Source organism: Canis lupus, chromosome 1 (assembly GCF_003254725.2).
Source record: "Canis lupus dingo isolate Sandy chromosome 1, ASM325472v2, whole genome shotgun sequence".
NCBI lineage: Eukaryota > Metazoa > Chordata > Mammalia > Carnivora > Canidae > Canis > Canis lupus.
In genome coordinates, this window is record NC_064243.1 from 117,323,684 (window position 1) to 117,350,435 (window position 26,752).

A 26,752-nucleotide genomic window follows, 5' to 3' on the forward strand; every position below is an offset into this window, starting at 1 on the left:
TTTTGCTTTTATGATTTTCTATAACGTTCATGAGGATCTGGGTTTAATGACAAAGCAGAAAGTTCTGGCACGCAAGTGTTGAGGAGTAGGAGGAGTAGGAGTAGGAGTAGGAGTAGGAGTAGGAGTAGTCTGCCTTATCTCTGCTTGTCCTTCCTGTGCCCCGTGCCTTCCTCCTGTCTTTGTGGTGTGTCACCTAAGTTGAAGGGGCACCACTGAGCCCCCTCCTCCACATTCGGGGTAGTTATGAAGGTAACATAATAAAGGAAACTTTGAACTCATGACTCACAACATCCACCTATGTCACAGGAAAAGGAAATGCAACATCTCAAGCTGAATTCAAGGGCCGAGCTTACACAAAGGCAATGTCTTTCACAATCTCTTCCAAGTTGTTTTCTTTCATCATCATTACAACCCAGCTTTAGAATAGGAAGTTGGGCCCATTATCTTAAAATTATGTATAATCACTTTCTCTACTTCCTTATCCCTCAGTCACCACTCCCATCTCCTATCCACTCTAATCTGGGTTATATCCCTTTTTTTTCCCCATAGGACCAGCTTATCCTAAGATTAGCAGTGACTGCTATGCTACTAAATTTAGTAGACATTTTATTCCCCTTTTATTAGCCTTCAACACAGTTTCCATAGCCTCTTGAAACATTCTCTTTCCATGAATTCTCATATATTATGCTCTTCTGGTTTCCCAGCCTTTCCCTGGTCGCCTCTTTGTTTCCTTCACTAGCCCACCTTTCCCTAATCATCCTTTAAGTGTTCGAGTGCCTTAAGACTTGATTCCAGATTCTCTCTTATCCTGGTCCTATGCTCTCTCTAATCTGTTGTATGTATTTCTGCATTGTCAATTACCATCTCATAAAACCCAATTTTGAATCTCTATCCTGGGCTCTTGTGAGCTTTAACATCTACATGTCCAAATTCCTGGTAAATATTGTCATTCAGATGGCTCCCATGCACCTCAAATCTAGTGTGTCCAAAACTGACTATAGACCTCTACCAGATTAGGTTTTCTTCCAGAATTCTCCATATTGGGACATAGGAGCTCTTCCCATTCCATCCCCCAAGCCATAATCTTGGAGTCAGTCCAAGATTGGAGCTGTCTTCTTTTCTATCCCCTCAGTACATTCCCACATGCTTCTCAGAGCCCATTGAAAGCTTCCATCTCTCCCCTTCTCCATCATCCCATCCCAATATAAGCCACAGTCTGTTACCTGGAGGTTGGCAGAGGCTGTGACAGGCTCCTTCCCAGCCACTCACGCCCCAATAGTCAATTCTCCATTCTGTAGTTAGTGGGATCTAAAATGTCAAGCCAGTTATATCATATCACCCTCTTATTTAATACCCTTTCTGAGGGGCACCTGGGTGGCTCAGTGGTTGAGCATATGCCTTTGGCTCAGGGTGTGATCCTGGGGTCCTGGGATGGAGTCCTACATCAGGCTCCCTGCATAGAGCCTACTTCTCCCTCTGCCTGTGTCTCTGCCTCTCTCTATCTCGAATGAATGAATGAATGAATGAATCTTAAAAAACAAAACAAAACAAAACTCTTTCTGAGGTTTCTTATTGCCTTGAAGATAAACATCAAAATCCTTAACAAGGCCTATAAGGCCTGCCTGGCATGACTCTTGCCAACTTCCAGCCTCAACTTCTATCTCTCTTCTCTCTCCTTGCTCTTTAAGCAAGACCATGTCTCACTTACATGAATGTGCCACCTTTCCTTTGCCAGGGGCTCTTGACCAAGCCTCTACCTGCAGTGCTCTTTATTTCTCATTACCCACTCTACCTCCCTGGTCAGTCTCTAGCCTTCTTTCAGATATCTACTTCTTCCTTAAGAAAGCCCTCCCTGACGTCCTAGGTTCAATTAGATCTCTTATTGCAGGTTCTCAGAGCATTGTTGCTAAATAATATTCTGTTTCATGGATATTTTTTATTTTATTTATCCATTCACCTGTTGCTAGATGTTTGGGTTTTTTGTTTTTCAGTTTTTGGCTAGTATGAACAAAGCTGCTGTATGTACCTTGTTGTTTAGGTCTCTGTGCAGATATGGGTTTTCAGTTCTCTTGAGCAAATACCTAGAAATATATTGGCTGGGCTGTATGGTCAACTTTTTGTTTAACTTTTTAAGAAACTGCCAGTTTTCTAAGGTGGCTGTACCATCTTTATTCCCACCAGCAATGTATGAGCATTTCAGTTGCTCCACGGCGTTGCCAACCCTTGGTATTTTTTAGTCTTAAGTTTTAAGCATTCTAATTATGTGGCATGGTGTCTCATTGTGGTTTTAATTAGCATTTAGCTGATGACTGTTGATTGAGCATATTTTCAAATACTTATTGGCCATCTGTGTCTTCTTTTGTAAAGTGTCTGTTTAAGTCTTCTGCCCATTTTTTAAAAATTAGATTATTTTCATATTACTGAGATCTGAGAGTTCATTATTATGTTCTGGGTACTGCTCATCTGTTAGATGTAGTCTCACTACATGACTTATGTTTCCACTTTCTTAATTCTTCTCTTGAAGACCAAAAAATATATTAGAATTTTGATAAAATCTAGCTCATTTAGTTTGCCTTTATGTTTTGTATTTTTATGTCCTAAGAAATGTTTACCTACCTACCCAGTTCCAAACTTTCTTTTCCCTGTTGAGTTACCTTGGTACCTCAACTGCAAATGAATTGATTGTATCTAAGTGAGTCTGTTTCTTAAGTCTCTGTTATGGTCTGGTGATCCTTACGTCTTTCCTTTCCCCATTCTACACAGTCTCGATGACTGTAGTTTTATAATAAGTCTTGAAATTGGGAAGTGTAAGTTCTGTAGCGTTGTTCTTTTCTAAGATTGCTCTGGCTCTTCCAGGTCATTTGCATTTCCAAAGAACCTTTTTTTTTTTTTTGCAGAGAAGCCTGCTGGAATTTTGACTGGGATTGTGTTGAATCCATAGATAATTTGGAACTGTTGAAACTGGGATCACATCGAGCCTTCCCATCTGACATAGCTCTATTATTTAAGTGTTTAATTTCTCCCAACAGCGCTTTTTAGTGTTAAGCAAAGAGCTTTTACACATCTTTTCTTACATTGATTCCTAAGTATTTTTGGTGGTCTTGCAGGTTTGGTTTTTTTTTTAATTTTGTTTTCTAATTATTTGTTACTTTCATAGCGTCTTCTACGATTCCTTCAAAGCACTATCTCAGTGTGTTATAATCCATTTATTGTATGAAGATTTGCTTAATGTCCATCTCCCTTACAGACTCCCCACAAAGGCAGGGTAAATGGCTGTTTTGCTCACCATTGTATCCCCAGGGTCTGGCAGAGAGCCTGGCACATATTAGACACTTGATAATTGTTTCCTGGATGACATGTGGATAGATAAGTGGAAGATTGGGAATGAAGAGAAATCGATTTTTAAAAGCTTGGAGATACTTGTTTCCAGCTGTCTCATTTTATCTTCTTCTGGGACTGTCATAAGAAATACCAGCCAGGAATCACTTGAGAGCTCTTTCATAGATAAAGGCACTCCTGCTACTTTTGCGGGAAACTGCCAGGATCTTTCCTCATCGCCGGTATTGATAAATCAGGCTAATATACCTTTCTGACCTAGTTTCTGCTTGGCAAAGATGAGGGTGATGTGGATATAAAGTATTCAAAAATGATGGGAAATACAGGATTTCACCAGTAGTGGCACTAATGGTAAATAAAGAGCTGTCGTTTCATTCATTCATTCAACCAATGTGTCTGTTCCCTAGAATGTGCCAAACACCAGGGTATCAGGGTCCCAAAGATAAACACGGTCTCGCACTCATGGAGGGTGGTTACATGTTAGTGGAGAGAGAGGGAAGAGAGTGAGCAAATATGCACATGGGAGTTGTTACGCAGAGAAAGACATTGAAGGAAATAAAACAGGGCAATGTGGAGAGTGGTTACAGCATGGCAGGGACTTCTTTGGCCAGAGGAATCAGAGAAGCCATCAATGTGATTACTGTTAGCTGACACCTGAGAGGTTGAGCTGAATTGTGGGGCTGGCTACTATGAAGTTCCCTCGGAGGAAGGGTCCAGACTAAGAGACTGGCATGACTGGAGCATGGTAAGCCAGGGCTGTGACAGTGGAAGACCAGATGGTTTTTAGTAGGGACTTGGGATTCCATCCATAAGCAGTGGGAAGCCGCTTCCAGGCCATAAGAGGAGAGTGATGTGGTGAGATTTATGATATGAGAGGACCGGACAGTGCTGTGTAGGGAGAGGTCTCCAGAAGGATGAAGTTGGAAGCAGAGAGAGAATAGAAATGCACTGGGGCCATCCAGGGGAGGGCTGAGGATGGCATGGATTCAGGAGGAGTACAGGATGCCAGAGAGACAGGGAGTGAGAGAGATGGTTGTAGACCAATACATCTGGGTAGACTTTGAGATTTTATTTTTCTCCTGTGCCAGCACAGTTCACCCTCCTTCCATCTATGTGTTACCATTTTGAGCACCTGCAGTGGCTTGTGAAGGTGTGGAGGTGACAGTTGATGCCCACCCCTTGCATGTCCTCTTTTAGTTGCCACATGCCCAGCCTTGCCCACGGTTCCAGTCGACAGCGGTGTTCTCCAGTTCTGCAGCCTTGCCACCTCCATCCTCAGTACTGTTGCACCACTGAAGAGGAGAAACAAGGAGGGGCATATCAGGACTAGCATCTTGGGAGTGTTCTTCAGGCCTGTCCCTGTTGGGCTCCTTGGTGGGCATCATGGGTTTTGCCGCCCACCGCTGGTAACCATGCCCCAACCTCCCTCTGCAGAGATCTCCCTTCACTCTGTCCACCTGCTTGCCGTTCATCAGACTCTGCTTCTGGCCAACAATACCAGCTGTGGTGGCTGCATAATGATCCCCCCAAAAGATATCCACATCCTAATCCCTAGAACCTGTGAATGTTGCTTTATGTGGCAAAAAGGACTTTGCAGGTATGATGGAGAATCTTACAACAGGGAGGTTATCCTGGATAATCTGTGTGGGCCTTAAAGATGATCACAGATATTCTTATCAGAAGGAGGCAGAAGGAGATGTCCAGCAGACAGAAGAGGGGAAGACAATCTGATCACCAAGGTGGAGACTGGAATGATGTGGCCAACAAGCCAAGGAATGCCAGTAGCTACCAGGAGCTGGAAGAGGCAAAAATGGGTTTTCCCCAGACTGATGATACTGGTTTAGGACTTCTGGCCTCCAGAACTGTGAGAGACTCGATTCGTGTTGTGTTAAGCCAACAAGTTAGTGACAATTTGTTATAGTGGACATAGGAAACGGGTATACCAGCCAACATTTACTGCTCATTCTAGGACACTATGTATCAGGGACTATGCTAAGAGCTTTACAAAGATGAACTCATATAATCCTGAAAACATTCTGTGAAACAGACTCCTAAACACAGAGAACAAACTGGTGGTTGCCAGAGGGGAGAGGATGTGTGGGGGTGGGCAAAATAGGTGAAGGGGATTAAGAGGTAGGAGCATTCAGTTATAAAGTAAATAAGTTACAGGGATGAAAAGTACAGCATTGGGAATATAGCTAATAAAAAACATTCTGTGAGTTTGGCACACTCATCCCCATTCTGTAGATGATAAAACTGAGATATTGGAGGGGTTAAGTAATTTGCCTAAAGTCAGCTGGTATATGGAAGAGCTGAACTCTGAATTTGGGAGCCAGCTTTCTGGTTTAGGAATCCATGGTCTTCACCACTGGACTCTGCTCCCTTCCCCCGCCCCCGTCTAGATTAGAACTGTCTCTCCCAGCAGCCCCTGGAAGTCCTGTAGATCGCACACAGGAGGTTACAAGGGCACAGGCAAGGAGGCAAGGGTGTAAGATCGTGTCATCTGCTTCCCATAACGACTCTCTGAATGATTGCCAGCCTTCCTGCTGTTGTCCTTCACTCTTTCCCTGAACCCAAGAGGGAATAACCTTCCATCCCAGTTTCCTAGGAGCCCGGCATGTGTTCTAGTTCATGCTCTAACCCCAGATCCTGGATGCTGTCATCTTTTTTTTTTTTAAGATTTTATTTATTTGAAAGAGAGAAAGAGAAAAAGCATGAACAAGATGAGGATCAGAGGGAGATGGAGAAGCAGACTCCCTGCTGAGCACAGAGCCCAGTGTGAGGCTCCATCCAGGACCCCAAGATCAGGACCTGAGCCAGTCAGATGCCCAACCCATTGAGCCACGCACCCCATCAGACGCTGTCATCCTTCATCCTTCCTTCTCTCCCTGTCTCTAACCATTGGAAGCATGGGGAATGGAGGGGAGAGAGCATCTTCTGTTGCTCTCTACTTAATTCTCTCTGTTGTTTAGCACTTATGAGCACGAATGTTTATAAGGATCTGGATTTGATGGTAAACAGGACTAAGATCTTGGGAGGAGACTTTTCCTTTATTCCTGGAATCTTGAAGAAGGTGGTCTGACCTCTTCTCCCCCACTCATCCCTCTTCTCTATCTTCTGTCCCTGCAAAACTGACCTTCAGACCAGGAACAGGTCTGAAATCCACCCCCAACCCCCCATCCCTTTGGCTACACACAGCTTCTAACCCAGACACTAGGTAGCTTTCAGTGGCTCAGGCCTCCTATGAAACAGCACAAGGCAGCTGGTTGTTAGCTTGGATTGCATTTTGGTTTTGACCCTGAGCAAAGGAGGAAGGGCAGAGTCTTTAGAAATGGAAGTGCAGATTTCCTCAGTAAAACTGAATGTGGTTGCAGTCAGGTGCTGGCTGACCCTGCAAAAGCTGAGCCGACTCGGGGCAAAACTACTGCTCCGTGTTCCTTTTCCCAGCCCAGTCCTGGCTCTGCTTTCCTGCTCTTAAGCTGCCTCTGTCCCATATGCTGCTCCTCTTCCCCAGCTGGATGTGGCATCACTGGAGCTACCAGGATTTCTGTCCAGTTTGCAGAATCTCAGAAAACTCAGATTACAGCACGGACTCTCCAGAGGCATGGGGCAACGTACCAGAAATTTTTGCATGGGGAAAGCAGTAGTACGTGTGGTCTGATAATTGGAATTTCCCAGGAAAAGGGAAAGCCCTGGTTTTCTTAATGCAAACTGCTGTAGAAAGTAGAATTTCTGTTTATCAAAAGCGGAAATTGGTTAAAAATAGATTGAGAAACAGTGATGCAGCTGATGTAATACTTTACTACTAGCTCTCAGAGAAGTTTATATGAACTGAGATCCTCTGCATGTTGAGCAGAGCCCCTTCCATTGCCAGAAGAATTCCGCTCCCTTAGTGAGCAGTGAGAATGTTGGGAAGAGAACAAGAAGAGAGTGTGCCAATGGGGTCTTCCGTTTCGAAGTTTTCCTCTTTTCCCCAGGGCTTTGCCACGCCATGATAGGATACCACAGTAAATTAGCACCTGAGTCTCCCTTTGTGGGAGACCTCTCAAGAGGTCTTTGCCACATATAAAGCTAAAAGCCTTATATCTCACATGAGCCTAGAAACCCAAACCACAGAGGCTTAAACACACAGGGGGGTTTTTTTCATCATGTCACATGAAGGAAACAGGGCTGATGCAGCTTCTCAGAAGTGGCCATCAATAACTGAGGCTTCTAGCTTTCTGCTTCACCATCCCTAGATTTGACTTTCTGCTTCATGATCTTAAGAAGCATCGACATTCTGAGCAGAAGAATGGCGGGGGTGGAGAATATAAAGAGCAAAAGACATGAGAGCTGAATCTAAAGCTTGAGAGACTTTATTTTGTAGAGCAGTTTTAGATCTGCAGCACAGAAGGCACAGAGATTTCTCTTACCCCACACATGCATAGCCTCCTGCATTATCCACATCCCTCGCCAGAAAGATACATCATTACAATTATGAACTTATGCTGACACATCATCATCACCCAAATCTATCCCTTTTTTAATCAAGAAAATGACAGCTTTTCTAGAAGCCCTACTCAGCAGACTTCTTACTTCTTATTGGCTAGTTCTGTTATCTTGTGACAACTCCTGTCTACAAAGGTGTCTGGGAAAGTGATTATCAACTGGGCATTTTCCCAGTCAGACAAAATTGGTTAAGGAGGGTGGGGTAAATGCCAAAATTACAGAGATCTTGAATAGCACACATAGGGAAGAAAAATACTTCAAAAACTAAAATATCTATGATGACCATAAAAAGGGGTAGGGTTTTACAAAGCAATCTATAGATTCAATGCAATCCCTATCAAAATGCCAAGAGCATTTTTTCACAGAGCTAGAACAAATAATCCTAAAATTTGTATAGAGCCACCAAAGACCCCAAATAACCAAAGCAACCTTGAGAAAAGAGAACAAAGTTGGAGGTATCACAATCCCATATTTCACAATTGCTTCAAAGCTATTGCTTTGCTTTTGTCATACTATCAAGACAGTATGACACTGGCACAAAAATAGATGCCTAGATCAATGGAACCAGTGAGTCCAGAGATAAATCCATGCTTATATGGTCAATCTACACAAAAGAGGCAAGAATATGCAATGGGGAAAAGACAGCCTCTTCAACAGTGTTGGTAAAACTGGACTACTTTTTTACACCATACACAAAAATAAATTTTAAGTGGATTAAAGACCTGACTGTGACACTTGAAACCATAAAACTTCTGAAATAAAACATAGGCAGTAATCTCTTGGATATCACCCTTAGCAACATATTTGTGGATATGTTCCTTCAGGCGAGGGAAACAAAAAGAGAAATAAACTGTTGGGACTACACCAAAATAAAAAGCTTTTGCACAACAAAGGAAATCATCAACAAAACAAAAAGGCAACTTACTGCATGAGTGAAGATATTTTCAAATGATATATTTGATAAAAGGTTAATTTCCAAAATACATAAAGGACTTAACACAACCCAGCACCAAAACAAACAATCCAATTAAAAAATGGGCAGAGACCTGAACAGACACATTTCCAAAGAAGGCAAACACATGGCCAATAGGTACATGAAAAGATGCTCAACATCAGTCATCATCAGAGAAATCAAAACCACAGTGAGATACCACTTCACATCAGTCAGAACGGCTGGTGTTAAAAAGACAACAAGTGTTGGCGAGGATATGGAGAGAAGGGAGCCCTCGTGCACTATGGAAAACAGTATGGAGTTTCCTAAAAAAATTAAAAAGAAATATCATATGATCCAGTATTTCCACTACTAGGTATTTACCCAAAGAAAAGGAAAACACTAAATCAAAAAGATACATGCATTGAACTCCAATTAAAAAAAAAAAAAGAAAAAAAAAAAAGATACATGCACCCTGATGTTTACTGCAGCTTTATATACAATAGTCAAAGTATGGAAGTAACCCAAGTGTCCATTGATAGATGAATGGTAAAGATGTGGTATATATGTATAATGAAATGTTACTCAGACATTAAAAAGAATGAACCTAGGGGATACTATGCTAAGTAAGTTAGAGAAAGATATCCTATGATTTCATTTATATGTAGAATCTAAAAAGCAAAAACAGACTCATAAATGCAGAGAACAAACTGGTGGTTGCCAGAGGGGAGGTGGGTTGGGGGGATGGGCAAATTAGGTAAAAGGGATTTAGAGGTACAGACTTCCAGCTATAAAATAAGTAAGTCAGGGGGATGAAAAGTACAGCACAAGGAGTGTAGTTAATAATATTGTAATGTTGTGTGGTGACAGATGGTAACTACCCTCACCATAGTGAGCACCAAGTAATGCATAGAATCGTTAAATCACTATGTTGTACACTGAAAACTAATATAAGATTGTGTGTCAACTGCATTAATATTTATAAAAAATAATAAATTTTTTAAAAGCTTCGAAAAAAGGTGTAGGACTTTAGAAAGGATTTTTAGAAATTGTTTTTATTGAAGTGTAGCTTACATACAATAAAGTATACTAGTCGTAGAGGTACAACTTAATGACTGTTAACAACATATTCGTGTAACCACTATGTGGTCGAGATATAGACCATTTTCAATACTCTACAAGAACTCTCTGTGCCCCTGCTCACAGAGCAACCTTCCCACCTCTGAGATAACCACTATTCCAACTTCTACCACTAGAAGAGGGATACTAGCCATCATTCATCTTGGAAGGAAAACATGTGATGGGTAGAGAGAAACAAAAGGGAAAGAGAAGGCCGAATTAATGGCTGGTTTGATAATACTGCTGCTCTTAAGTATTTAAGAGGTAATACTTTGCCTCTTAAATTACTCTAATTACATTTTGTAAACCTTCCTCTTAGAATGTCATCAAAAACCGAAGATAGAAATTTTAGGACTGAATTACTGTGTGTAATAGAACAACTCTAGGCAATAGCTTTGAAAATGGGCTAGAATCCTATTTCTCTGTAATATAAAAACAACCTGAAGATTTGTAGTCCAGGAGAGCCAGGATTGTCTTTGGCAGCTGCAGAAAGACTTAAGAGACCCATCCTCTACTAGCTGTCTGCTCTTCCAACCCTGGAGTAGCCCTTGTCCTCGTGGTCCAGGATAGAAGCTAAAGCTCCAGTCATCAGGCCTGTGTTCCTGACAGTGGAATAAGAGGGAGGGAAAAAAGAAGCACTCACCCCTTCTCAACTTAATAGACTTCTTGAAAGTTCCACACAATACTACTAAAAACTCATTGGCAAGGACTTAGTCAACTGATCATAGACTTCTTGGAAGTTCCACACAATACTTCTACTAAAAACTCACTGGCAAGAACTTAGTCAACTGATCACACCTAACTGTAAAGAGGGCTGGGAAACAGCCTTTTAGCTGGGTTCAGTGTATTATTAAAAATCAGACTTTTTGGGGGGGGGTGTTTCTGGGTAGTTCAGTCGGTTGAATATCTGGCTCTTGGTGTCGGCTCAGGTCCTGATCTCAGGATTGTGGGGTCAGGCCCCATGTCAGGCTTTGTGCGGAGCTTGAAATTCTCTCTCTCCACCCCTCCTCGCTCATACTCTCTCTAAAAAAATTTAAAAAAAAATAAAAAACACTTTTTTACTAAAGAAACTGGTAGTCTTTTCCGAATCTCACTTGTACAACTTTTGCAGATGAGCCCTCTCTCCCTCAGTTCTGCAGCCTTTGTATCTTGTCCCCAAAGGCCTGGCATATGCCCAAGGAAGAGCGCGTCTCAGGGAAAACCTCAGCACGTGGGGAAGAAGGTGCCACCCGGAGCATTGCAGTCAGCCACACTCACCGGGTTCTGTGGTCCCTGGGGTTGGATGAATATAATTGAGCCCAGTGGCAGAGGTCAGTTTTGTCTTGGGAACACAAAAGCAGATGTGAGCATTCTGTTAGCACCCTAGCCACCCATTGCTGGGCAAGATTTAGATTACTTTTTTTTTAATTTTCTTTGACACAAGTGCCATTTGTTTCCCAATGAAAGAACCCAACCACAGCACTGTGGATAGGAGCCAAGAGCCTAGCCACCCGCATGGTGGACAGAGAGAAAGTGCCAGTTGGTCAAGAAAGCCACACTGCTGTATCCCTCAGTGCCCATCCAGCCAAGAGCCCTGGGTCACAGAGGATGCTTCTGTGGAAGCAGGGGCAAGACTAGGGAACGGCAAAGCTTTCCTTCCTGCAGTGGCATCTGAAATGGGCCAGGAGCCAGGGCCCCATGTGCCTTGAAAGAGAAAGGGTGGAAGCGAAGGGCCTGGTAGCGTTTGGCTCAGGATGAAGACGAAGAGAATTGTGGAATTGGGTGAGGCTCTCTGAGATGTTCTGCTTGAGTTAAGAAAAATTAGGGTAAATCACCTCCCTGATTTTACGTTCCTTTTTGCCACACTTAACCAACCAGGCTGCTACTATTTAATTTATTCATTCATTTATAATGGAAATGTAGTTGACACACAGCGCTGCAATGAGTTTTGGGTGTACAACGTAGTGATTGGGCAAGTCTTTATGTTATGCTCCGCTCACCACAAACAGCTGCTTTCCATCCCCACACAACACTAGTATGATCCCATTAACTCTATTCCCCATTGTGGTACCTCTTATCTCTATGACTTACTCACCCCATGACTGGAAGCCTGCACCTCTCTGTCTCGTCCCCTCTGGCAGCCATCAGTTTGTTCTCTGTACTTATGGGTCTGTTTCTGCTTTTTGTTTGTTTACTAGTCTCCCATTTGCTTTTCTTGAAACGCCTGTGGGTGCCCCCGCTGCCCACTCCCTCATAGGGCCGTCCGTGGAGTTCCTTGATGGGGGTAAAGATTCTAACCTGCCAGGTTTCCCCACCCTGTGTCTCAGGAAGGGCTGACTCTTCACTCACCCGATTCCTCTCCTAGACACCCCAGATTTTGCTCCTCTACCCTTGCTGGACAAGACGTGTTCTTACAGGAGTTTGAGAGTCCCAAAGTGCCCTCCCGCCATGCAAAGACAAGGAGGTGACGGGCATAACTGTCTTTGAGTTGTGACAGTGCCCCATTCTGTCTCACTCCCCCAGAGGCCTCTCATGCTCTTCTGAGAAGGGCGGACTTAGCTTGAGGGAAGAGAGGAGTTTGAAGACTCTTTCCTCAGTGTGGTTATTCTGCGCAGTGGCCTTTGGCAACGTAGGGTTACAACTAGCGCTCACAGTGTCCTTGTCCCGAGGTCCCAGCTGAGATCTCTGGGCTGGCCCCGCAGGCTTAGAGTTCTGGTCAGCCACACGTCTTTGCAGCTGGAGCTGAGGGCTCGGGTCAGCCCTACTTGAACCCCGGAAAGCGAAGTGGGAAAGGCACATTCTCAAAGCCCCAAAGGAAGCAGTTGTTTTTTTTTTTTGTGGGGGTTTTAAAAAGATCTTATTTATTTGAGAGAGACAGACACAGAGCATGAGCAGGAGGAGGAGGCAGAGAGAGGGGGAGAAGCAGGCTGCCCGCTGCACATGGAGCCTGATGTGGGACTCAATCCTAGGACCCTGGGATCATGATCTGAGCCAAAGGCAGATGCTTAACCAACACCTTCCGGGAAGCAGTTCTGTGTCAGGATCTGCTGTGCTCATGTCCAGTGCAATTTCCAGTCTACACAGGGATGTTCCCCCTTCTTGCTCACTCCAGAAAGTACGATGGAACACTTGTGACATTAGAACACGTTACCTTATGTCTGCTCATTTCTTTGTTTACTTAAATTCACAAATGCTGATCCTTTCCATATTACCATGAACCTCTGACCTGCATTTCTTGCCTGTGGTTGCCACACACCAGTGTGTCCCAACATGTCTTTTGAGAACTGTTGAGTTAGAGGACCAGACGTTCCTGGCCTGGCTGGGGACGAATCACCCCACCCGAGGCTCCTGTCTAGCCTGGCACTAGCGTATGCATCTGCCTGTGTTCACCTTAGGACCCCACCTACTTCCCCCCCCCCCCGACACCTGTCATGTTCCCAAGAGTGGCACCCTCCCTTTAGCTCTCCAGGAGTCCCAATGCTTCTGTGGTATGTGCTCCAGCACCCTCCTCTCCAGACGCGAATAGTGGTGGAGTGGCTCCCACGGTGCTCCCGGAGAAGGGATGGGGGCTTCGGGGAAAGGGTGCGGGCCTGCAAGCACCCTGATGGCCAATCTCTCCTAGGGCCATAGATCTCTTCCATTCAAGGAGATGTATATTAGAGGGGAAGGGCCCTTGCCAAGCCCTGCTGAGGCAGTCGGGCCCTCTCTGCTTCTTCCCACGTCTCTGCCCCTGCGAATCTAATTGATCCCTCTCCAAATCCAAATTCTGACAGTTCTTCTAGGCTTTTTTAACATTCAGAATCCATGCAGCCCTTACTTTCTCTTTTGAAGGCTTCTTTTAGGTCACCAGCTGTTTTTTACCCTTTCTTTCTGGTCTTTCTTCACTTCTCTTCCTCTCTGCCCCCACCCTGGACAATAGCTAGTTTGTCAAGTTCCTGTTCCCTTCCTGGCATGATCCAGCCAAAGCAGATTCATCTCCGGTTTTGCATCATTTGGCATTCCCTGGCCAGTAGAACACATTTTGTAGAAACTGGGGACTACTGGCTTTCAGGTCCAGGGGCCCCAGCCTGCCCAGAAAGTATCTGAGGCCACGTGGCCCCATAAAGTCCGCTGCTGTTTGGGAAATCAGGCTCCGCTGTTGCTCCTACATATCTTTCTGCCCCAAGTTCTCCTCTCTTCTCTCCAGTGACCTCTGTCCGAGGTCCGTGGGCCCAGCCCCAGGCTCCTCAGATACTTCCTGAAAGTCTCTTGGATCAGGAGGCTGAGGGCAGGGTGACAACCAGATCATGCATTTCATCTCTGTGAATGAAGGGGGATAGAGCATCAAACAAGACATCCATGGCTCTTGCCTTCCTGGACTTTACATGCTAGTGACTGGGGTATGGAGAATGGAACAGTATCGACATAAATATAGAAGAGAATCTATTGTCGTGGCACATTCCTTGAAGGAAACAAAACAACATGATGTAACAGTTGCCTGGGACACAAGGGACGTACTCTGAGTGGCAGGGGAGTGTTCCCTGAAGGGGTGACATTGAGCAGCAAGCAGCCTGAAAGAGCTCTCCATCTGAAGGGCTGGAAGAGGAGCACTCGGGGCAGACAAGGAAGTTTGTGCAAAGGCCCAGGGGCTGCACAGAGCCCTGCACCATGGTGTGGTGGAGGAACTGAAAGGAGGCCAGGGTGGCTAGGGCGGAATGAGCAGGAGGGAGAGTGATGGGAAATGAGGTCAGAGATGTGACTATGGGCAGGGAGAGCTCATCATGCAGGGCTCTGTAGTCCAATGGGCAGATTCAGACTTTATGCTCAAAGTAGTAGGAAACCATGGAAGAGTTTTGGGCAGAGAAGTGAAATCTGATTCATGGTCCCTGTTGGAGTATAAGAGTGTCTTGCTCCTGTTCGACAGAGCTTCAGGGGAGGCCTCCTGGTTCGGGAGTCTGTGCAGCGACCTAGCCTCTGTCTCTTATTCCTCCATCCTCTCTGTCCAGGCTTCACCCTCCTCCCACACCGGCCCACTTTCCAGACTAGCAGGAAGAGACCACTGGCTGTATCTCTTGTCCAGCATCCTTTGCATCATTTTACATAGATATCCATGATGTTCTGGATTCGAGTGAATGACACAAACTCACTGGAAGTGTTGGGAAGGGAGGGTACTACATTTTATCCCTGAGTCTTGTCTTGCCTTCCTTCCTGACCGCCCTGCCCACCCTCCCAACCCCCACCCCCACCCCCAAGCAGGGACTGCAGCCTCTGAGTATTACTGAGGAATCTCCATTCTGGAGCAAATGTCAAGCCACAGCGGTTCCCATGAGCCTCAAACCCCTGCTGACACCTTACTGCCTGGGACTGCTGGGGATGGGCCAGGGGTGGGGGGTTCCTGTTCTGCTCCTCTCCTGGTGTTAATCCTGGCTCAGCAGAAGCAGAGGGAGAGTTTCTGCTCTGGGAAGAGCCAAGTGGGGCAAAGCTGAGTTCCTTCTCTCTGCTTTCCACCAGTTGGCTCTCCTCCTTCCCCCTGTTCCAACCCTCCATGCGATACTGAAGCCTGGCTGACCTGCCCCCTTAGTCTCTCTGAAGAGCAAAGGTTTTGGGGGAGAGAGGGTGTGGGGTGGGGTGGATTAAGTACTTTGAAAAAGCGTATTTCATATACTTTTATATTTGAAAACCAAAATCAAAAAGTTGTTTTGTGTTATAGACTAGTACAAGTCAGCTTTGGGGTTATTTTTAACTCAAGGTTGAGGGGCACCGAGAAGACAGGTGGGCATCTCTAGCCCAGCTCAAAGGAGGGAGCTGTCTCAGCTCCAGGCTCCTCTCCACGACGCCATCCCAGCACAGCCCCGCTTCATTACCACCACCAGCCACAGCCCGTGTGGGAACGTGTGTCGGCGGTTCACACTCTGATGTTAAAATCATATGCAAAAAAGGGGGGGGCTTAAAAAAATAAAATAAAATCATATGCATATTCACATCTTGGTTCCCATCCCATCGCCAGCTCTGTGTTCTTTGGAGAACTACCAAACCCGCAGTGAAACCACTAAAGCCCTAATTTTGGAGGGTAAAAGCATGGACTCTGGACCCAGCCACGGAGGTTGGAATCCTGGCTCTGCTGCTTGTTGTGTGTGTAACGTTGGGCAGGGCTACCTTATCTAGGCCTCAGTTTCTTTATTTGTAGAACAAGGATAACAATACAGGGTTGACCATGCAGGGTTGCCGTGAGGACTGAAAGGACTGTGTACATGTATGCATGCGTGTCTGTGTGCACGCGTGTGGGCGTCTGTGCATAAAAATAAGCGTGTATGTACGTACGTGCATGGCTGGTACATAGCGAGCGCGTGTGAGTGTTGGCTGCTATTACTATCCTTATTTCACTTTTGTTTAGGATAAGGCTAAATGATGTGTGAGAAACATGTTGATTTTTAAAAAACCCATAAGTAAATCCTACTGCGGGTGGTGTATAGACAGTGGAGATGGTGTGAGAGCTCCTTGATAGCTAAGTGGATGGTAGCCTGGTCCCCAGCATTCTGTCCTCTGCTGCCTCCGCATCTCACAGGCTCCTCCCGACTTCCTTTGATTTAATTAGTTACTTCTGCTCTTCACTGGGTTTTCTATCATATGCCTCATGGCAAAGCAGCTCCTTAGGTCTCTGTTGAACCGTCCGTCTGGCCCTCTCGTCCTTTCTACTTCTCCACCGGAGGAAGAATGATCCTCACCTCATAAGGGTTCCAGAGTCCCATAGCCTTTCTTCCCTCCAGGAGGGGAAGTTGCCTGTTACATCCCAGATCCGTGGTCCTCAAAGTGTGGCCCCTGGGCCAGCAGCATCAGCATCACCTGGGAACTTGTTCGAGATGCCCATGCTTGACCACCTATCCCAGACCTGCTGAATCAGAGGCGCTGGAGTTGGAGCCCAGTGATCTGTGTTTCAGCCAGTACAGCAAGAGGTTTGGGTGCATGCCAAGGTTTGGGAGCTGCCATCACATAGGAAGGGTGGGGTCAGTGGCTGTTCTGGGGTTGCTCGGATTCATAGTCCTGCTCTGGACAGCTGGTGCTCACATGAAGCTATAAAGCTCGGTTGTGAAGACAGGGGCCGGAGGCAGAGGGGGAGCCAGCTGACCTCTCTGAATGCCTTCTGGCTTGCTTCCCTCCCAAACCTCCCAAGGGCAGATCTCAGGGATGTCAGCCAGGCAGTTGGGAAGACAGCCCAGATTTCCACCAGGACTGTGCCCTGACCAACAGCATAGTTTTGGGGAGCCATGTAACCTTTCTGGATTTCAACATGGGTCATAGCCCTCTGCAAATAGAACAGGATTGTTTGGGGGGAACAAATGAGGTAATTTATGTGAAATCACTTTGCAAAACTGCAGATACTTCTCTACTGTCAGTTGTCACCAGACCACTAAACTCTTTACAGGAGTGATTCCCAACTTTTTTCCAGTGGCCACACATGGGACTGATTATGCTGACATGGTAAACAGACTCCCAAAACATTCCAGCTGCGACTTCTCCCATCCCTTTCCTGCTCTCAAGAGAGACAATGTCAACAGCTTCTGAGTCAGAAGTTCCAGTGGGCAGAGGAGACATGTCCCTGCCCTGTGGCCATGACCTGGCCTGCTCCGTCCCTCTGCCCCCACTCTAGCCCCAGTTCAGCGTGGCACAGTCCCTCCACTGCTGTCTCTCCACCCCTGCCCCCTCTCTGTGGTCTTTCCCTTCCCTGGTCTTGTCTGTCCCCTGGAATTGAAGCACTTGCCTTGTCCCAGACAGCCTGGCACTGTCCTGATTCCTTCTATTGTATGTCACCAACAATCCTTGCCCAGAGCACCTGCAGCCACCAGGGGACCTTGCCTTATTCTGAATTTTTTATTGGGCAAGGGACTGGCAGTTTCCAAAAGGAAGTCTCCAGGCTCCTTAATAAAGTGGCAGGATTGGAGCTGCCTCTGCCTCATCTGGCTCGGCTCCGCAGTCTGCTTTCAGCAACGTGGGCTGTGTCTTCGGCAGGGAGCCGATGGTCAATCACTTCTTTCTTCCTCGGAGAGCCCTGCGTGGCAACTCCACCTATAGAAGGGCCCTCTCCTCCTCGTCACAGTGCTCTTCAATGAAGAGTGTTACCTTCATTGTACTTTACCAAAACTGGAAACTATTTCTTTACCTTCTGTTTATCACCAGTTCCTGGTGACTGGGAGGTGCTGCTCAGGTCACAGGCTTGGTTTTATATTGTTCCAGTAAAAATTTTTTTGTTGTGCTTAATAATTAGGCATGCTTTCAGGTTAAACAAACAATTTCTTTTTTTTATTTGCCACCTCTCACCACTGCTTGGCCCAGAAACAGGGAGGAGGAAGCCACACTTAATTTACCAAAACAACGTTGTTAACTGTCTCTGGACTTTTATGAGTTTGATCACATGGTAATCATCTAAAGTGCTGGGTTGCTGGGGCCCCTGGTGGCTCACTGGTTGAGCGTCTCCCTTTGGCTCAGGATGTGATCCCGGGGTCCTGGGATCAAGTCTCGCACAGGGCTCCTTGCGGAGAGCCTGCTTCTCCCTCTGCCTGTGTCTCTGCCTCTCTCTCTCTCTATGTCTCTCATGAGTAAATAAATGGAATCTTTGAAAAAAAATTTTTTTTTAAATACTATGTTGTTTCTGAGGAGCCCAAACACTAGGCCCAACGGGGCATATTAGTGTTCCTCAACTCCAGCGCCTTCCGGAAGATGCACTTGATGAGAGCTGGTAGCGTCTCTGTCTTGTTCACCATCATATTTTCTACAGACTGAGGAAGGCCCGACATGGAGCAGGTGCCCCATAAACGTAGTCAAATGAAGGAATGAATGACAGACAGATAAGGGTGCAGGCACATGTCTGTATCACCGGACAGGTCTTCCTGAAGCCCTGCAGTGAGAGCCTTTTGGGGAGAGCTAGACTAGTGGGTTAGAGCACAGGAAACATTTAGAGCAGCTAAGTACTCGCTGATGTTTCCTGTTCCCTTGGGGACTCCGGTAGGTGCCCCCCAGGTTCAGCCTCTCCTCCCAGGATCCGAGTGCTCAGCCCTCAGTGATCCCGGCACCACACCCGGCTGCTGTTGGACAACATTCTCACGGAGAAATGGGGGCTCCCGGATTCATTTGCTGTGGGCCTGGCCCTGCAGTGCTGCCCTTAGTCGTAGAGGCAAGGGGCGGGCGAGCCGAGGAAAGCGCTGGGCCCGGGCAGATTGCAGGCCGTGCCACGTGCCACGGGAGAAGCCAGAGGGGCGAAGGCGCAGACCGCGGGCCACACTCGACCCCTTGGGTGGCGGCAGTTGCCACTGCAGGAGGCCACACATGGAGCAGGGCAGGGCTCCGCTCTTCCCAGTGGCGGGGGGACCAATGGCATAGACAAGATGCAGAGGAAGAGACCTGTCAGCTGTCTGGGTGCAGACCACAGACCTCCCTCTCTCTAAGCAGAAAGGAATTTTCTTTGGGAAGGATCTCAGGTGTGTCACTCTTGGAATCCCCTGGGGCAGCCAGAGACGCCGAGGTGGAGGTTATGCCTGGATCACACCTGTGGAGACAGCACTGCCTCCGCCGCTGGCACAGACCCTGTGGCTCACACCCCCGGGCCCGGCCCGCACCCCTGGGCCAGGCCTCGCACCCCCGCCCCCTGCGCTCTGGGAGCTGGCACCTTCATGCCCTCGTCTTGACGCTGCAGCGTGGCAACACTGTGCCCACGTGTGCATGTGAATAGGTCCTGTGCCTGGGCCCCGGATGTGAGAAGGCCCCAGGAAAACAAGTCTCTGCTTGCCTGGGGAAGGCACAGACCCCCCAAAAGAGTGATATGAACCCCAGACAGAAAAGACATAGTCCAGAATCTTCCTGAAGCCAAGTCTTTCCAGCCTCAGCCACACTATTCCTGTTCTCTGTTCCCTCAAAGCTCGCGTGGGTGCCTCCCTAGGGAGCCTGGCCTCCCCTCTGAGCTGCTGTCCCCAAGCCCCACACACTGGTTACTGACTTTTGAGGAAGCTGGTGTAAGAGAAGGAGCACTGGACCCAGAGCACCAGCAGAGATTCTGGTCCAGGTGTGGCCGCTGATGGGCTGTGTATCTTTGAGGAAGGCCTCTGGCCTCTCTGGGCTCTCTTAGAGTCCCCCCTTCTGAAGAGGGCATCAGAAAGCGACCTCATAGGCTTGTTTTATGACTCAAGTGTGATGATACGTGTGGAAACACTGTTGCAACCTCAGAACACGCTTCTTCTGATAGAAGTTATTGTCCATAACTAGGAATCTGATTTATGAGAGCAAAGAAGGGGGTCACCGGCATGAGCAGAGCTACGTGCCATTCCCAGCCCAGGGGCAGTGACTGGCATGTCAGAATGCAAATAAATTGGTGAAATTATTATATAGGCCACTTGAATCTGTTCTAATTTATTTCTTTTTTTTAATAAAGATTTTATTTATTTATTCATGAGAGACAGAGAGAGAGAGAGAGAGAGAGAGAGAGAGGCAGAGACACAGGCAGAGGGAGAAGCAGCCTCCCTGCAGCGAGCCCGACGTGGGACTCGATCCCGGGTCTCCAGGATCACGCCCTGGGCCTCAGGCAGTGCTAAACCACTGCGCCACCCGGGCTGCCCTGTTCTAATTTATTTCTTAAATATCGTAAAAGGTAGAATTCAGAAACACCGATTCTTTATTAAGAGTGACAAATTGTTTACCAACTGTTTGTACTAATGATCTTGGTTTTAGGTGACTGAAAATTGTCCTGGCTGATTAAGTAAAAAAAGGGACGTTTGTTTGCTATGTAATTAAAGAGTCTTGTAGCTAAAGGGCAAAGTGGCTTCAGGAATGGCCAGATCAGGTGCTTAAACAAAGCTGTTAGTGTTTGGTCTCAGCTCTGTGTTTCTACACCAGCCTCCTTCTCACGCAGGCCCTCTCCAAGTGGTGGCAAAGGTGACTCCCAGAAGCTCCAGGATTATGTTTTACCAGCCTAACCACCCCGTGGAAAGAGTATGGTTCTTTCCAAACCATTCGAGAAGGGTCTAGAAATGATGACTCTGGATGGACGGATTTGGACAGGGACCCAAGTCTGGATGACATGTCCTCCCTTGCAGCTGGGCTGGAGCTAGCCTTTTGCCCCGCTCGCCATGCCTCATGGACTGACAGTGGAGGAGTGGTTGACTGGTGGAGAATTGGGAAGTTGTTACCAGAAGGAGGAGGAATGGATGCTGGTGGGCAAAACCCTAGGTTGCCATCTGGGAAATGGAGCCAGACCGGAGGTGAGGGCTGTTACATCCTAGGCCAGTTGAATATGGGCATTTCTCCAGTCTGAAGAGGAAGACCAGTTCTGCTTGGCACCTCCCACCCCAACTTGTATAATCCCTCTGCCACTTTACCTCTTGAGCCTCCATTGAGTTTTCTTGATCTTTTACCATTCTGGCGTTCCCCCTGCACTGGGAATGAACTCCTCACCTTGTCCCCAGCTAAGACCCTGTGGTCACTAGGGCCCATCCTACCTTTCCTTTTCTGGGTCAGACTTCAGGGTGCCTTCTCCCAGGGCTTGCTCAGTGTTTTGGGTAACTAAGTCCAGCCCGTTCCCAAGCAAATGGCTTTTGGGGATCAGCCCGAAATGGATTTTTACCAACTTATGGGAGAAGGTGCAGAGACAGGTACTTCTGCATTCGCGGGGTCCCCAAGGAGCCAAGAGCATTTGAACTTGAACTTGCTGTGGGTCAGGAAGAGGAAGGTCAAGAATTGAGCTCTCTGTCAGGCCACTCAGTCCTCTCTGTTTTCTCCAAAACTCCGAAACGTTTTCACACAAATCTAATTGACCTCCTGTCAATCTCAAGCTGTGATTATTCTTTCAGATTTTGTTCTGCTTTCATAACTCAGGAATCCCGTTTTATGTCTGCCCCTGATTAGTCCAGATGGACTTGCACATGGCTGGTTTTCTCATGTACCCCCATCCCACCCCACGCCTCCTCGGACATGCTCCTTGGTTGGTCAGTTTTCCCAAGTGAGGACCCACTTGAATGGTTATTCCCAGCCCTGCCTCACAAAACCTCTCTAGAATCCCTGGACACAGGAGCACCCAAGAGGAAAGTAGGGCCTCATGCTGCCCATCACGTCTACAGGCAGCGCCTCTGATCCTGTCTCTCAGTGTCCCATCCCCTGCCTCTGCACCACCTCTGCCTTCTTACCTCTTCTTTGTTTCAACCGCATAGATCCAAGGTGGCTCCGGTTTGCTCGGAAGCTGTTTGACACAGACACATGAATACATGACAGATTATGCTTTGCCCTCCCTGCAGGAACTGTATCTGGTCTTGGCCCTGGTTACGTGGCTCAGGGCCCACAGAGGCTGCATTTTCATCCTCAGGATCCCAGTGTCTTATTCTCCTTTCACTGTCATTGTCAATCTACTCTTCTCCAGGCCCAAGATTTTGTAGCCTCCAGCCACCATTTCTTCTTGGTCTGTGTGCACTTTCTGTATAAACCACACAGTGAGGGGAGAAGCCCCTGTTAGCTGCATTTAATTGAATCATCTTACCTTTATACTTTTTTTTTTATATTTTATTTACTTATTCTTGAGAGACACAGAGAGAGAGAGTCAGAGACACAGGCAGAGGGAAAAGCAGGCTCCCTGAGGGAAGCCTGATACAGGCCTTGATCCCAGGACCTGGGATCACGACCTGAACCAAAGGCAGATGGTCAATGACTGAGCCACCCAGGTGCCCCTTACCTTTACACTTCTGTTGAATGTTCATGACAATCTGGATTTGGTGAAGGTGAAGAATGTGGAGATGGGCTACTCCTATACCCCTGGAGTCCTAGAGAGGCAGTCTGCCCCCATGACACCCCAACACGGTCCATGCATATGTACATCAGGTTACTCTGTGGGTCTCCGGCCTCATCTGGACCCTTTTTCCTGTTGGCAGGTAATGTGCGCCTGGCCTGTTCCCTCCCATTTGTCGCCTGGTATCTGCTGCAGGGCTGGACTCAGGAGCTCCTGTGTTGCCAGCTGTTTTACAGGAAGAGCTGGATTTACGCCATCACTTTGGAGAGTAGCCTGATGGTTTTGCTGAAACGGAAAATGCACATTCCATGCCTCTCAGTGGTTCCCTCCTTTGAGGAAACTTCCACACGTGTACACAGAGACATGGCCTGGGATGCTCAAAGCAGCATTGTTATGCTGGTGAAACTAGGAGATGATCTAAATGGTTATAGCTAGTAGAACAGAAAAGAATATAAGATAGCATTTAAATAGGATGGCAAATATACAGCAGACAAGAGAAACAAATGAGAGCCGTAAGCTTCAGGGATGGGTGTCAAGGGCGTGGTTATCAAAGACGTGATTTGGGTGGAAAACGAGTTCCAGGATGACTTGTACTATGTGATATTTTTGGGCATTTAAAAAACAAAACAAAGAGATACTAAACCGTGTTTGTGTACTCAGGTACCAAGTACATTTTGTGGACGTGTCCATGGACCAGAAAAATACACTTAAATTTCAAAATAATGCTGCTTTTGGTGAAAAAGAGAGGAAATTCAGTGAGGGAGAAACATAATGGGAACATCAACTTAAAAAAATCTGAGGAAATAGTGGGGCACCTGGCTGGCTCAGTTGGTGGAGCATGCGGCTCTTGATCTCTGGGTTGTGACTTCAAGCCCCACACTGGGTATAGAGGTGGCTTAAAAATAAATTTTTTTTAAAATCTGAAGAAATATAACTGTTAATAAGCATTCACTGTTCATGATGGTTATATGCATATTTGTTATGTTTTTAAGTCTCCCTACTTAAACTTTGACTCAGATTTTTAAAATAATTGAAGGAAAGACTGGCTGCTACTGTGAGCATTTGAGAAATGATATATCTTTCTGTTGTAAGTGACTGAAAACCCAGTTCCAACTGACTTAAGCTAAGAAGGAGAATTTTTGGCTTTCAGATCTGAGCAGCTCCAGAGTATGTCTGCTTAGGATTTCAGATGCGTGGACTCAGTTTCTTGGTGTGCTGCCTGCCTTTAAGTCGACTTCACCATCTCTCCTCGAAGTGGTCCCCGTAGCCAGCATTCTCCAGGATCAGTTCAGCAGAAGAGGGGTTCATTCTCCTAAATGGTTAAAAGAAAAGGACTGGGCTAGCTTTGCTTGGCCTGGATTGAGTCTCATGACCAGATCACTGTGGTCACAGGGGAGCTGTGCTGATGGCTCTGGTCCTGCCCCAGAGCATAAAGTGGGGAGTGAAGTCAGCTCCACCAGGCATCACAGTGGAGGAGGAGGGGGGAAGGATGGGGCATTGTCACCAGCAGTGAAGGGGTGCTGCCGAGAAGGCCAAAGGAACAAATGCCCACCTCAGATTGTTGGGTCAGTTTTGAAAAGGGATTGCAGAGCATGTTGTGATGAAATCGTAGTTTTCAAGTCCACCAAACAGCTTGATTTTTCCCCACCTGCCTCTTACCACTCTGCATCCTGCCCCGGTAGTGGGACTTCCTCATGGGAGTGATACTGTAAATGCCAGAACGAGGCACTCAGTAGGCTTCCCGTAAGCCGTCAACTCCCCACCCAAGTCGGGGTGGGGGCCTAGCCTCTGCCGAGTGAGCCAGTAGCATCTCAGGTATTTTGTAAGTAGGATGGAGTAGATGAATTGAAAGTGCCGGTTTGATATAATTTTCTCTTTGCCAGATAATATTTATTTAATGTAACACAAACTATGGACAATGAGCAATTTATTGTTGTTTTTGTCAAAAAGTCATGTCTTCAAAGATAGTGAAGTTCTCCCTGGGGGTAGGGTTTCTTGAGCACAGCTTAAAGAGAAAGCTTTCCCCTAAGTTTACATAAACCAAGGGACCTGTCTTCACATCAGGGTTTCAATGGAAGCTTGCCCTCATTAACTTGAAAACCAGAGAGGGCTGAGGAGATTTAGCTAATGGTATCTTCAAACCTTTCTTTTTCCTCCTAAGATCATGCCCTAGGAACCGTTCATTTCCCAGGAGGTGCAACAGGAGTTGCATTGAATATATGAACTAGACATTATTGAGTACTCTAGAGACAAAATTAGGGCTTTTACTGGGGCTTCATGAAGACCTCCTTCCAAAATAAAGCACACCAAGTATGCTCATAACTTTTGCCTCCCATAAGCTTTCTTTGATCTTTGCTGACAAAAATCAAATGTACAGTTTTTTCAGGATGCCATAGGGCCAATATAATTAGCACTGAGATTTCTAAGGTCACAAGCCCTACCTATATTTTGGATTAACAAACCATCCCCTAGAGGTAGATGAAATAATCCTCCTCCATGAAACAAGAAGAAAAACTCCAGTTCAAAGAATCTTTGGAACAAGATTCTTGACTCACATAAAGTGATGAATCCACCACTCTATAGAGCAACTCTATCTTACCCATCAAAACCAGTTTGTTGCTGTTTATCTCATGACAGGGTAGTTCTGGTTTTTACGCCTCCTAGTTCAAACATCAAAAAGCTTTGCATTTGACCAGACAAACTTTAAACTCACATCTCTAAAAGTTTAAGTGGCATTAAACTTTATGAAATTTTGAGTCACTAAATGCTGATACACCAGACGGCATAATATTTTATATACACGCAGTTGCATCCAGCAGAACAAGCAGTGGTTCTCTCATGACACTAGATCAGCAATTCTCAAACTTGTTCATCATAGGACCCCTTTATACTGTTAAAAATTACTAAGGACCCCGAAGAGCTTTTTAGATTTTTATGACTTATCAAATTAAAACAAAACAAAATTAAAACAAAAAGATTTAAACATGTATTTATTTAAAAATAATAATCAGAAAACCATTGCATGTTAATATAAAAAACATATTTAATGAAAATAACTATATTTTCAAAAATACTAATGAGAAGAATGGCATTGTTTTATACTTTTGCAGACCTCTTTAGACCTCTGGCTAAATAGAAGGCAGCTATATTCTCATAGCTGCTTTGCATAGTCTGTTGTAATAGCACATGTCAGGTAGCTTCTGAAAAACTCCACTGTGCAATCATTCATGCAAGAATGTGAGTGAAAAAAAGCAATTAGCATCTTAATATCATTATGAAAATAGTCTTGACCCCTCAGATCCCAGAAAAGGTTTCTGGGACCTAGGGGTCTACAGACCACATTTTGAAAAGTGCTTCCTAGGGGCACCTGGGGGCAGTCAGTTAAGTGTTGGACTCTTGACTTTGGCTCAGGTCATAATCTCAGGGTCCTGGGATCAAGCCCCACAGAGGACTCTGCACTGAGCAGGCAGTCTGCTTGGGATTCTCTCTCTCCCTCTCCCTCTGCCTCTCCCCTGTCCCCTGCTTGAGCTTTCTCCCTCTCTCTCTGTCTCTGCCTAAAATAAATAAATAAAATCTTTAAAAAGAAGGAAAGAAGGAAAAAAAAAGAAGGAAAGAAGGAAAGAAGGAAGGAAGGAAGGAAGGAAGGAAGGAAGGAAGGAAGGAAGGGTGCTCTCTAGGACTCACGTCATTAGTTGAATGCCATCTGGAGTGCCAAGGAAGAAAGGGAGGGAGGAACCAACTAAGGAACACTTAACACATTAAAATATCTAAAATAACCACTAAACTGATAAAAACAGAGCATATGATTTCCAATTCAGTAATATCAGAAATGAAAAGAAACAAAAACAACTTAATCCCAAAGGAAGACAAGACGAAAGAAAAAGAAATTTTTTTTCCCTTAAATGTATGTGTTCACTGTGATAATTCGTCTGGCTGCTACAGTTATTATTAGGCCATTTGTAGTATGCATAGACTTCAGTGTGTGGATATACTTCTGTGGAAGTGTTTAAGATGACAGAAATAAATCCAAGCATATTGGAAATTATTATTATATAAATATAAACGAATAAAATGATATAGTTGAAAGACAAATACTGTTGAATTGTCATACCAAATTACAAAACCTTCAGCCACTGAATGTTATTGTTTATAAAAGATGC

At 46.0% G+C, this 26,752-nt stretch overlaps 1 long non-coding RNA gene across 1 annotated transcript in view; it reads left to right on the forward strand.

Moving 5' to 3' along the window:
• The window catches only part of LOC112643648 (uncharacterized), a 47,892-nt gene extending 21,737 nt beyond the window's left edge, over positions 1-26,155 (forward strand). Inside the window, exon 3 of the long non-coding RNA XR_003125851.3 lies at positions 23,743-26,155. This is a non-coding gene — a long non-coding RNA (uncharacterized LOC112643648). The remainder of the gene's footprint in view (positions 1-23,742) is intronic.
• The last annotated feature ends 597 nt before the right edge of the window (positions 26,156-26,752 follow it).